We start from the raw sequence: 12,376 nt of genomic DNA, 5'->3' as shown, positions 1-12,376 counted from the left end.
ACGTACCACCAGGCTGGGGATCGTGGGTTCTGCAGGGCTTGTGAAAGAGAACTGTTCCTCCAGGCCTAGGGTTCAGGCCAAAATGACATCTGGAAGTGCTGGCCTTCCTGCCAGAAACCCACCAAATTTACTCCAGCCTTGTAGAACAGTGAAAAATGGGCTACAGGTGGTAATAGTTGTAACATTTTAAATTAACTAATTATTTGCTGTCCGATACGGACCCATTTGCGACACAAAGGGTTGCCACCTTTGCTTTGGCCGCAAGAAAGATTCGAGCTGGCCTTGCAGCAAATACCGTGGGCTAATGAGCAGAAGGTATAATGTATGCAATTTTTATTCTGCGTTTGTTTTGAACAATTTTATTGTATCTGATTTTGCGATGGCCTATGGCCTAGTGCAATAAAGTTTGACTGACTGAAATTAACTAATTTAATTAAGTTTTATATTGGATTTTACTCTATTTATGAACTCCTGTCAGAGAATGAGGTGGCTGGATGGAGTCACTGAAGCAGTTGGTGCAAACTTAAATGGACTCTGGGGAATGGTAGAGGACAGGAAGGCCTGGAGGATCATTGTCCAGGGGGTCGGACACAACTTCGCACCTAACAACAACAATGAACTCCTGCTGTGTTGTAACCCTCCCTGAGTCATCAGAGAGAGGGTGGGTAATAAATACAATGTAGTAGTAGTAGTAGTAGTAGTAGTAGTAGTAGTAGTAGTAATAATAATAATTTATTTCTTCTTTAAAATATTTATCTCCCTGTCTTTCTTCTGAGCATCTCCAGAACCAAGGCAGGTAATAGCCCTGGCCAGTATTTGGATGGGAGACCGAGGAGTCCAGGGTTGGTACGCAGAATCAGGAAATTGTAAACCACCCCTGCTTATCTCTTTAAAAGCCCAAGGGAGGCTGCTGTGCATTGGCTGCCTCTTGATACCACTTTCCACCACTACTTATAAAAGTTCTTGATTTTGGTTGCAACAGAATTTGGTGGCAAACAGGGAATCCTTGAAGAGCTTCTCCCCCCCCCCCCCCGCCCGGTTAGGCATAAGCTATTTCTTGGGGATGTGCTTCCATAGGGGGGCTGCTTCTAAAAGAGACCTGCTAGTTCAGACTGCAGTTCTGAAGCCTGCCATGGGATTTGTGTGTGTTTTGGCAGCTGTCTGATGAAGCAGCTGCCTGTGGTGCATAAGAGCCATGGCTGTGCTGCAGTCGCATGTTGGACTCCTATTTTCCCAGGGCCTTCCCTCTGCCCACTTTTGATGTTTCTGCTCTTCAGCCAATGATTTCTTTTGTTTTCTCCTCACACCAAATAAATTGAGCAGTGCCACTGGAACGACATCCGTCCTTTCGAAGCTCGGTTGTTCTAAACATTTTTATTGCAGGAACAAAATTAGATTCTTACTCCTTTAAAAAAAATCCGTCAAAAGCTGCTTTGAGACTCCTTCGGGTAGAGAAAAGTGGCATATAAGAACCAACTCTTCTTCTTCAGTAATCTCAGGGCTCTCTCAGCCTCACCCACCTCACAGGGTGTCTTTTGTGGGGAGAGGAAAGGGAAGGCGATTGGAAGCCGCTTTGAGCCTCCTTCAGGTAGAGAAAAGCGGCATCTAAGAACCAACTCTTCTTCTTCTTTAGTAATCTCAGGGCTCTCTTAGCCTCCCCTCCCTCACAGGGTGTCTGTTGTGGGGAGAGGAAAGGGAAGGTGATTGGAAGCCGCTTTGAGCCTCCTTCAGGTAGAGAAAAGCGGCATCTAAGAACCAACTCTTCTTCTTCTTCAGTAATCTCAGGGCTCTCTTAGCCTCACCTGCCTCACAGGGTGTCTGTTGTGGAGAAAGGAGAGGAAAGGGAAGGCGATTGGAAGCCACTGTGAGACATACCAACTCTTCTTCTTCTGTTGCTGCTGCTGCTTCAGGATGCCTTGTAGTCTGCACAGCCAGTCAGGTGCATCACCTGGCATAAACCTCAACTGGTTGCACCGACTTCTTAAAAGCACATGGCGGGAGCCAGGAAAGGTGATGGGGTTCCTTTGGACACCACATTGAGGGTGAAGTGTTTCCGGACTGTATCCGTGCAGGACTGGAGCGAGGTGGGGTAAGCAGCTGCCTCTCTGAAGGCTTCCCCCTACGAAGAAATCTCCCCACAGAAAACCAGCATGTGTTGGAAATGGTCGCAGTGAACCTTTTTCCAGAGAGTGCTGGCCTTCTGCCTGGGGGTGTGCCTTCGTTTAAAAACATAGAGCGAGCCGTGATATGCTGCTGCCGCAAATTGAATCAGACTCTCGGTCCATTGAGGTCAGCCTTGCCTAGTCAGACTGTCAGTGTCTCTCCAGGGTCTCAGGCTGAGGTCTTCCATGTGGCTACTTCCCACTGGAGGTACCAGGGACCTGGGCCCTTACGCAATCCAAGCAGATGCTCTGCCACTGGGCCCTCCCTAGACCCTCTGTTTTATTTGCTAGTTCATAGGAAGCCCATATGTTGTATGCTGTTAGTTCAGTCCCCACTGCCAGTGAGTGGTGCCAAGTCTGGTGGACTGGGATGTGGGCACTGAGGTGGTTTCACTTAAAGCTGGGTTGGCCTTGCCAGTTGCCCACAGAAGCATCGGGCCAGGATCAGCAACCTGATGTCCCTGTCTCTGGCCTTTCTCTTGTTAATCTGTCATTCCTCTCTCACCCTGTATGACAGAGAGAAATGCATAAGCTGATAAACTGGCTGGAACCATTGGAAACAGCTGCTGTGAATGCATCTTAGTTCTGAGAATTTTCTCCAATTTTTGTTTACTTTTTGAGATGTTTCTGTGGTCTGTTTATCCAGCTCCCGGTTGCTTGGGGTGACAAGGCATTCCTTGCCGGCTGGAGCACTTTGCTGGGTTATTCCAAATTGACCAATTCTCAGGACCAGGCGAACCTTCCAGGCAGATTTCTCCTAGCACTTGCTTGTATGGACCATGTTGGTACATCAACAATATCCCATTTAAAAAATGTTTCTTTTAAAACGTATCACTTTCCCCACTCTTACAGAGAATGGGACAGACAGCACTTAGAAGGCATTTTTTACTTTTCCCACTGCAACTGTGTGATTTATGGACTGAACTCCTTGCAGGAGGAGGAGGAGGAGGAGGAGGAGGAGGAGGAGGAGGAGGAGGAGAGTAGGGGAGTCGAGAGAACACCTTTTGTGCTGTGACTTCTGCCTCCTTCTCCTTTGGGTTCCCAGCTGGACTCTTTGATTGACAGGCAGCTGTGCAGATGTTCCTTCTTGGCCTTGCCATTTGAGATGGGGAATTCATCCAGCAAAGAAGGAATAGATTTTCACTGTCATTTGTCATGAGCTTTGCAGGGGAGGGGAGAGCCATCAACATGATGACAAGCAAGCCAGTCTCTCACAACCAGGAACTGCAATCATAGAATCATAGAATCATAGAGTTGGAAGGGGCCATACAGGCCATCTAGTCCAACCCCCTGCTCAACGCAGGATTAGCCCTAAGCATCCTAAAGCATCCAAGAAAAGTGTGTATCCAACCTTTGCTTGAAGACTGCCAGTGAGGGGGAGCTCACCACCTCCTTAGGCAGCCTATTCCACTGCTGAACTACTCTGACTGTGAAAAACTTTTTCCTGATATCTAGCCTATATCGTTGTACTTGAAGTTTAAACCCATTACTGCGTGTCCTCTCCTCTGCAGCCAACAGAAACAGCATCCTGCCCTCCTCCACGTGACAACCTTTCAAATACTTAAAGAGGGCTATCATGTCCCCTCTCAACCTCCTTTTCTCCAAGCTGAACATTCCCAAGTCCCTCAACCTATCTTCATAGGGCTTGGTCCCTTGGCCCCAGATCATCTTCGTCACTCTCCTCTGTAATCTTTCAATTTTATCTACGTCCTTCTTGAAGTGAGGCCTCCAGAACTGCACACAGTACTCCAAGTGTGGTCTGACCAGTGCCGTATACAATGGGACTATGACATCTTGTGATTTTGATGTGATGCCTCTGTTGATACAGCCCAAAATGGCATTTGCCTTTTTTACCGCTGCATCAAACTGCCTGCTCATGTTTAGTTTACAATCCACAAGTACCCCAAGGTCTCGTTCTCATACAGTGTTACCTAGAAGCGTATCCCCCATCCAATAGGCATGTTTTCATTTTTCTGACCCAGATGCAGAGCTTTACACTTATCTTTATTAAATTGCATCTTGTTCTCATTTGCCCATTTTCCCATTGTGTTCAGATCTCGTTGAACTCTGTCTCTATCTTCCGGAGTATTTGCCAGTCCTCCCAATTTGGTGCCATCTGCAAACTTGATGAGTAGTCCCTCCACCCCCTCATCTAGATCATTAATAAATATGTTAAAAAGTACCGGGCCGAGCACTGAGCCCTGAGGTACCCCGCTACTCACCTCTCTCCAGTACGTTTAAGTCATAAAACTTCAGAAACTCAGCAGGGGCAGCCCTGGTTAGTGCTTGGATGGGAGACCTCCAAGGCAGTCCAGGGTTGCTGTCCAGAGGCAGGCCATGGCAAACCCCCTCTGCTCTTCTCTTGCCTTGGAAAGAGAGGTCTGTGAGATCACCATAAATTGGTGGCTCATTCCACCACCATGCATCTGAAATACATATTGTAGTTATCGTTATTTAGGCAGTGGATATAGCGATGGGCTCCACTGTTGATCACTTTTAAAAGGGCTTGAGTGGAGGCTGAGGCCACTACAGGCTATTAGCCACCATGGATCAAGAGAACCTCCATATTTCAGGGCAATAAACTTGTCAATCCCAGTGAAGGCGGGCAACTTCAGGGCATAGTGGCCAAGGTGTCCTGCTGTTTGTTGGCCCTCAAGAGCAACTGGTTGGCCAGTGTATAAGACAGAATTAGATCAGTTATGGGTCTGATCCAGCAGGGCTCTTTTTCATAGAATCATAGAATCATAGAGTTGGAAGGGGCCATACAGGCCATCTAGTCCAACCCCCTGCTCAACGCAGGATCAGCCCTAAGCATCCTAAAGCATCCAAGAAAAGTGTGTATCCAGCCTTTGCTTGAAGACTTCCAGTGAGGGGGAGCTCACCACCTCCTTAGGCAGCCTATTCCACTGCTGAACGACTCTGACTGTGAAAAACTTTTTCCTGATATCTAGCCTATATCGTTGTACTTGAAGTTTAAACCCATTACTGCGTGTCCTTTCCTCTGCAGCCAGCAGAAACAGCATCCTGCCCTCCTCCAAGTGACAACCTTTCAAATACTTAAAGGCTATCATGTCCCCTCTCAACCTCCTTTTCTCCAGGCTGAACATTCCCAAGTCCCTCAACCTATCTTCATAGGGCTTGGTCCCTTGGCCCCAGATCATCTTCGTCGCTCTCCTCTGTACCCTTTCAATTTTATCGATGTCCTTCTTGAAGTGAGGCCTCCAGAACTGCACACAGTACTCCAGGTGTGGTCTGACCAGTGCCGTATACAATGGGACTATGACATCTTGTGATTTTGATGTGATGCCTCTGTTGATACAGCCCAAAATGGCATTTGCCTTTTTTACCGCTGCATCACACTGCCTGCTCATTTTTAGTTTACAATCCACAAGTACCCCAAGGTCTCGTTCACACACAGTGCTACCTAGAAGCGTATCCCCCATCCAGTAGGCATGCTTTTCATTTTTCTGACCCAGATGCAGAACTTTACACTTATCTTTATTAAATTGCTTCTTGTTCTCATTTGCCCATTTTTCCATTGTGTTCAGATCTCGTTGAACTCTGTCTCTATCTTCCGGAGTATTTGCCAGTCCTCCCAATTTGGTGCCATCTGCAAACTTGATGAGTAGTCCCTCCACCCCCTCATCTAGATCATTAATAAATATGTTAAAAAGTACCGGGCCGAGCACCGAACCCTGAGGTACCCCGCTACTCACCTCTCTCCAGTCTGATGAAACACCATTGACAACAACTCTTTGAGTGCGGTTCTCTAACCAATTCCCTATCCACCTAACAATCTGAAAATCCAGATTGCAGTCCTTCAACTTATCCATCAGAACATCATGGGGGACCTTGTCAAAAGCTTTACTAAAATCCAAGTAAATGACATCAACCAAATTTCCCCGATCCAGCAAACCTGTTACTTGGTCAAAAAAGGGAACTAGGTTGGTCTGGCAGGACCTGTTGGAGACAAATCCATGCTGACTTCCTTGGATCACCAAATTGTCCTCCAGATGTTTGCAGATCGCTCCCTTTAATATCTGCTTCATTATCTTCCCCACAACAGAGGTCAGACTCACTGGTCTGTAGTTTCCCGGGTCATCCTTCCTCCCTTTTTTGAAGATCGGAATAACGTTTGCTCTTTTCCAGTCCTCCGGGACATCTCCAGTCCTTAAAGAGGTTCCGAAGATGATGGACAAGGGCTGTGCAAGTTCTCTGGAAAGTTCTTTGAGTACTCTCGGGTGCATTTCATCTGGACCAGGGGATTTGAACTCATCCAGTGCAGCTAAATGCCTCTCGACAACCTCTCTATCCATGTTAACCTGCCACCCAGACACTGTCCTTTGGCTACAGCCATCTCTAGATGTGCCTAAACACTTTGACCTGTGGGAAAAAACAGATGTAAAATAGGCACTAAGCCTTTCTGCTTTCTCTGCATCTTTCGTTAGAGTTTGTCCATCCGCACCCAACAGCGGGCCTATTGCCTCCTTTACTTTACGTTTGCTCCTCACGTAACTGAAAAATCTTTTCTTGTTACAGTGGGCTTCCCTGGCCAATCTTAGCTCACTCTCCGCTTTGGCCTTTCTGATGATTGATCTACAGTGCCTAGTAACCTGTAGGTACTCTTCTTTAGAGCTCTGTCCTTCCCTCCATTTCCTGAACATTTTCCTTTTCTTTCTTAGTTCCTCTTGAAGTTCTCTGTTCATCCAAATTATGTTCATCTTCCCTCACTAGGGATGCCAGCCTCCAGGTGAGACCTGGGGATGCCCTGGAATTATAGCTCCGGGAGACAGAGATTAGTTCCCCCGGATAAAATGGCTGCTTTGGAGCGTGGACTCCATAGCATTATACTCCCGCCCCAAATCCAGCTCAGTCCTGACTCCACCCCCAATGTCTCTAGGTATTTCCCAACCCAGAACTGGCAACCTAACCCCCCCCCCTGCACATACCTCTGGGGCTGGAGGTCTTATTTGCAGTGGAGGTGGAGATCTGGTGGAGAGACAGAACCTTGGTCACCTAACCATGTTTAGGAGTGCCCTGTGTGTGTGTGTGTGTGTGTGTGTGTGAGAGAGAGAGAGAGAGAGAGAGAGAGAGAGAGAATCATACAGGATCGTGCTACATTGGTGCACAGATTTCTGGCCCAGCAGAGCCATTGCATGGGTAGTCTGTGCAGAAACAGAATCATAGAGTTGGAAGGGGCCATCCAGTCCAACCCCCTGCTCAACGCAGGATCAGCCCTAAGCATCCTAAAGCATCCAAGAAAAGTGTATATCCTTTGCTTGAAGACTGCCAGTGAGGGGGAGCTCACCACAGTCAGAAGCTGCCACTTTCTCTTGACGTGAGCCAGCCCAGAATCCCTGGCCCCGATCCCTGGCAGTGTGTGTTTACGGAGGGCATCTGTGCCCGCCCTTGGCCTTCTTGTGGGCAAGTTTGATGAATGAACAAGTTCCGATCATGTGAGCCATGAAGCTCAACGAGGCTGGGGAAGTTACGCGGCAGTTTTTTCCTCTGCTGAGTCCAGCGGCTGTAGGTAGATTATTCTGCATCCCTTGAAAGCATCTGCACAGTGACACTCCACAGACATTATGAAATACCCAGTCTGGATTATGAATTAATACTGTTTGCTTTGACCTTAAAATATTCTTTCTGCTTCAATAATGTTCTTGACAAGTTTTAGCTCTTAAGGAAAGCTTTTCAAGGAAGGATTTTTAAAAGCTGTCAAAACATGCTGACATAACTTCTGCTAGGACTTTTTTTTCCTATCCAGGATATTACACAGCCCGAATGCTTCTCTTACTACTGTTTAAACATGCAGAGAACAGCTCTGGGGGATGAACAGAAAGCTACAAGAGCTTTCTCAACAAGGGTTCCGTGAACCCCTAGGGTTGCTTGGTGGCTCTGGAAGGAGTTCCTGAATGGGTGGGAGTTAATCAATCTTAATCTATTTTTAAAGTTTGTTAAACATTTATTGTGATATGTGGTCATGTTGACCCACCACTCCCCTCCAAAATGTCCAATGGTGGGCCTGGAGGGGTAGGAAGGGGAGGGTCCCTAGGTAGACATGTACATAGCTATGCGTCCCAACTGAATTCATGAACAATCATGTCATTTCTGGGGTTTGTTGAAGCCTGAAGAATGTTTCGGAGGTTTCTCAATGGTAAAATAGTTGAGAAAGGCTGGCTTGGATGCTCAAACGAATAGCATGGGCTGGTTGATAACAAAGACTTGATTTCACTATAACTTCTTGTTTGGGATGATCAATGAAAGGTATGAGCCAAAAAATTCAATTAGAAGGGTCCTGATAAGAAACAGGAGCATGCTTCATCTACATTATTATACGAATGCGATGAATAGTGCAATTGTTATAACAATTTTCATGTTTAAAATATTCATTGGATGCTTTCAGTCAATGAAATGTGTGAGGCTATAGGGCTGCCATCTCCAGGCTGTAGAATTCCTGGAGATTTGAGAGTGGAGCCTGGGAATGGTGGGGTTTAGAGAGAGGAGGGATGAGAGAGGGGTATAATGCTCTAGAGCCTCCCATCCAAAGCTGCTAGAACTGTGAACTGTGAGAGGAGGTCTCAGTCATCTAGAGATGCCTGCAAGTTCACTGCAAAAATCTCCATTCTGACTACATGGCCCTAATATGCAGGTTTAAGTATCCATAGATTGGGGCCATGTTGATTACTAGATATGTTGATGCTGTGGACTGAACTAAACCTTCTCAGATGCCTCCAGAGCACTGCCAATGTAAGATGGTGCTTGAACGTAACATCAAGCCTCTGTTAGTTTTGCTGTGGGGGTAGTTTCTTGAGCTGATTACTGTTACGTGCATGCCCGGGGGAACCAGATTTCTGCTTCCTGAGCAGAGCTCCGTCCTTCCCGCTGTGTCGTAGCCCTCCTGGAATGCTCTTCCAACCCACTTCTGCCAACTTTAAGCAGGATTTATAGATTAATCCAGACCTTCTGCATCAAGTCTGGCATGATGTGCCAGGGTTAAGTGTCTTCCTGTGCCAGCCTGAGTTCTTCAAAATTAAGGAGAGAACTACATCCCCCACCCCCACCCCCACCACCACACTTCTTCCATTGATTATTTCCTCCCAGGTTTTTTGTTTTACAGAAAGCACCTGAGGGGCTGCAATTAAAATGGGTGGGCCTGCTCTGTCCTGCCCCACCCTGCCCAGCAGGTAAAACATAAGGGGAAGGATTTAACTAGCCCTGTCCTCTGTAGATGCAACCCGCTAAACCTCTGGGAAAATCCTAATGTTCAAGGAGGCAGTGGTGCACCCTCTACTGAAAAAAACATCACTGGACCCAGCTACTGTCCAGTCTTGCATCTTGCGTTTCTGGACAAGGTGGTGGAGCGGGCCATGGTGGATCAGCTCCTAGCATTCTTGGAAGAAACTTCGGCCCTGGACCCATACCAGTCTGGCTTCCGACCTGGCCCTGGGGTGGACACTGCACTGGTTGTCTTGACGGATGATACCCGGCGCCAGCTGGATCGAGGTGGTTCGGCCATTCTCATGCTTTTAGATCTGTCAGCCGCATTTGATGTGGTTGACCACAAGATTTTGGCCCACTGCCTTGCTGGGACCAGGATTAGGGGGACAGCACTAAAGTGGCTCGTCTCCTTTCTCCAGAACCGAACAGTGGAGTTGCAGTGGGGGAAGAGTTTTCGGCCCCTTTCAGGCCCTTTTGGGCTCCCACGTGGAGTACCTCAGGGGGTGATACTCTCCCCTACACTTTTCAACATCTATATGCATCCTCTAGCCCAGCTGGCCCGGGGCTATGGGCTGGGTTGCCATCAATATGCAGATGACACCCAGCTCTACGTCCTAATGGATGGCTGGCCGGCCCAGTTGTTTAGAAGCAGTGGATGGGTGGCTCAGGCAGTGTCGTCTGAAACTCAACCCCTACAAGACAGAGGTCCTGTGGCTGGGAAGAGGAGGACAGGATCAGGAAGCGCATCTCCCATGCCTGGATGGGGTGCAATTAACACCGGCACCAGAAGCCAGGAACTTGGGTGTGACCTTTGATGCCTCCCCTTCCATGGAGGCTCAGGTCACGAAAGTAGCCTGAACGGCATTTTTTCATCTGTGCTAAGTGCGGCTACTAGCGCCCTACCTGCCCACCGAACACTTGGCGACAGTGATCCATGCGACGGTCAATTCCAGACTAGACTACTTTAACTTGCTCTACGCGGGCCTGCCCTTGGCTTTGACCCGGAAATTGCAGCTGGTACAGAACGCGGCTGCAAGGATCCTCACTAGTACATCTTGGAGGGCCCATATTCAGCTGGTGCTACGCCATCTGCACTGGTTACCAGTCTGCTTCCAGATCAAGTTTAAGATTCTGGTTTTAACCTTTATGGTTATACACACCCTGGGTCCGGCTTATCTTAACTGCTTATGCCCCCCACAGGGCTCTTCGCTCTGTGGGTATGAATTTACTGGTGGTCCCGGACCCCCGGGACATACGCCTGGCTTTGACCAGGACCAGGACTTTTTCAGCCCTGGCCCCAACCTGGTGGAACGTGCTCCTGGATGCGCTACCGGCCCTGCAGGATTTGTCAGCTTTCCACAGGGCCTGCAAGACGGAGCTCTTCCGCCAGGCATATGGTTGAGGCCAGGCGGCTCCCGGCGTTGTCAGCCGTGCATCTCTAGCTGAAACCAACTAAGTCTCTCACTCCCAGATAGAGAGTAATAGATCTTTGCTGAACAGGGGGAGGGGAGTGGGTTATATATTTATTATCCGCCACTGTTCTATTGTGTTTTAATTACGTTTTAAATGGGTTTTATGGGATTTTATTGTTTTTATGAATTCTGTAAACCGCCGCAAGACATTTGAGAGTGGCGGTATATAAATATAAAAATAAATAAATAAAATAACAGAGGTGAAAGAAAAACTGGGAGCATGTATCAAGGGCAAGGCGAATATTTGGAGAAGATCACTCATTGCCCACCGTCCATCAGGGCTTCTGTCAGAAGCTGATTAATTAGGTCAGCCAGGCGCTGCCTTAGCTGGCTTATGCTGGCATTTCAGTGCTCTGCTGCTTATTGACAGATGGGCGGGTGCCTTCGGGGAGGCTGCTGTTGCACTGCGCTTCGGAAATGAACGAACTGTGAGGCTAAACGGCCTGCAGCTTTGCCTGCCCTTGGCTCACCTTCCTTCAGGTGCTGCCAGAGGGAGAGCATCTAAGCATATGATAGTCCTAAGCAGCTTACAAACCTGTATCAAATCAGTCTGAGGCTATCAGAGATAACTTCAGAACAGATATAAAATAAAACATAGTAAATCAGATAAACACATAAAATAAAAAACCCTCATAAAATCATAGAGTGGGAAGGGCCCTTGTAGGCCATCTAGTCCCACCCCCTGCTCAACGTAGGATCAGCCTCCAGCATCCAGGAGAAGGATCTGTCCAGCCACTGCTTGAAGATGGCCAGTGAGGGGGAGGTCCCCACCTCCTTAGGCAGCCCCTTCCACTGCTGAACTACTCTGACTGTGAATTTTTTTTTCCTGATCAGCAGTGGAATTGGCAGCCTAAGGAGGTGGTAAGCTCCCTCCCTGTGGTGGTTTTTAAGCAGCGGCTGGACAGAGACATCCTGGATAATGAGGGTAGTTTCATGAGCCCAGGTTTAGCCAGAGGGGGTTGGCAGGAATCTGAGTCCCTCCCCGTTCCAAGAGGAGCTGCCTGAAGCATCCAAATCCTCAAGTGGGTGGCTGCTGCTTGGATCAGGATCCCTGCTAAGGAATATGATCTGACCTTGGGTGGCCTGGCACCCTGAAATCAGCACCAGCCAATCAGAGAAGAGCTTCTTGTCCCTGTGCTCCGATTGGCTGGTGTTGCATTATGTGACACAATGACCTCATAATCAACAATGAAGGAGCAGGCAAGCAAGCAGCAATCTGGACCGGTCATGTGAACTGGGTGTGTTCCAGGTTATGTGGGCTGAAGTGGGCTCAAGTGAGTGGAGAAAGGCAGAGTGATAGTTGAACTAGGGAGGACATCCGCAGCAGGAAAACCCAGGGAGGGTGGGCCGCCCTTGGCAGAGGCTTTGTGACCCCCAACTGCTTCCCTAGTCAGTGTAGCAAGAATCTGCCGCTAGTTGTAAAGGGCTAGGGACTAGACTGCAGTAGAGGCTGAGGTCTTAACTCCTTTGAGTGTGTCGTATCCTTTGAATATGCAGGCCCTTCTCTTCGAGAATGGGTGG

At 48.2% G+C, this 12,376-nt stretch overlaps 1 protein-coding gene across 1 annotated transcript in view; it reads left to right on the top strand.

The window, feature by feature from the left end:
• TPPP (tubulin polymerization promoting protein) overlaps window positions 1–12,376 on the top strand; it is a 46,855-nt gene that overhangs the window by 30,350 nt on the left and 4,129 nt on the right. The gene's annotated exons all lie outside the window — the stretch shown is intronic.

The sequence above is a fragment of the Paroedura picta genome, chromosome 11 (assembly GCF_049243985.1).
Source record: "Paroedura picta isolate Pp20150507F chromosome 11, Ppicta_v3.0, whole genome shotgun sequence".
In the NCBI taxonomy this organism is placed as follows: Eukaryota; Metazoa; Chordata; class Lepidosauria; order Squamata; family Gekkonidae; genus Paroedura; species Paroedura picta.
This window is presented reverse-complemented; position numbering and strand designations above follow the sequence as displayed.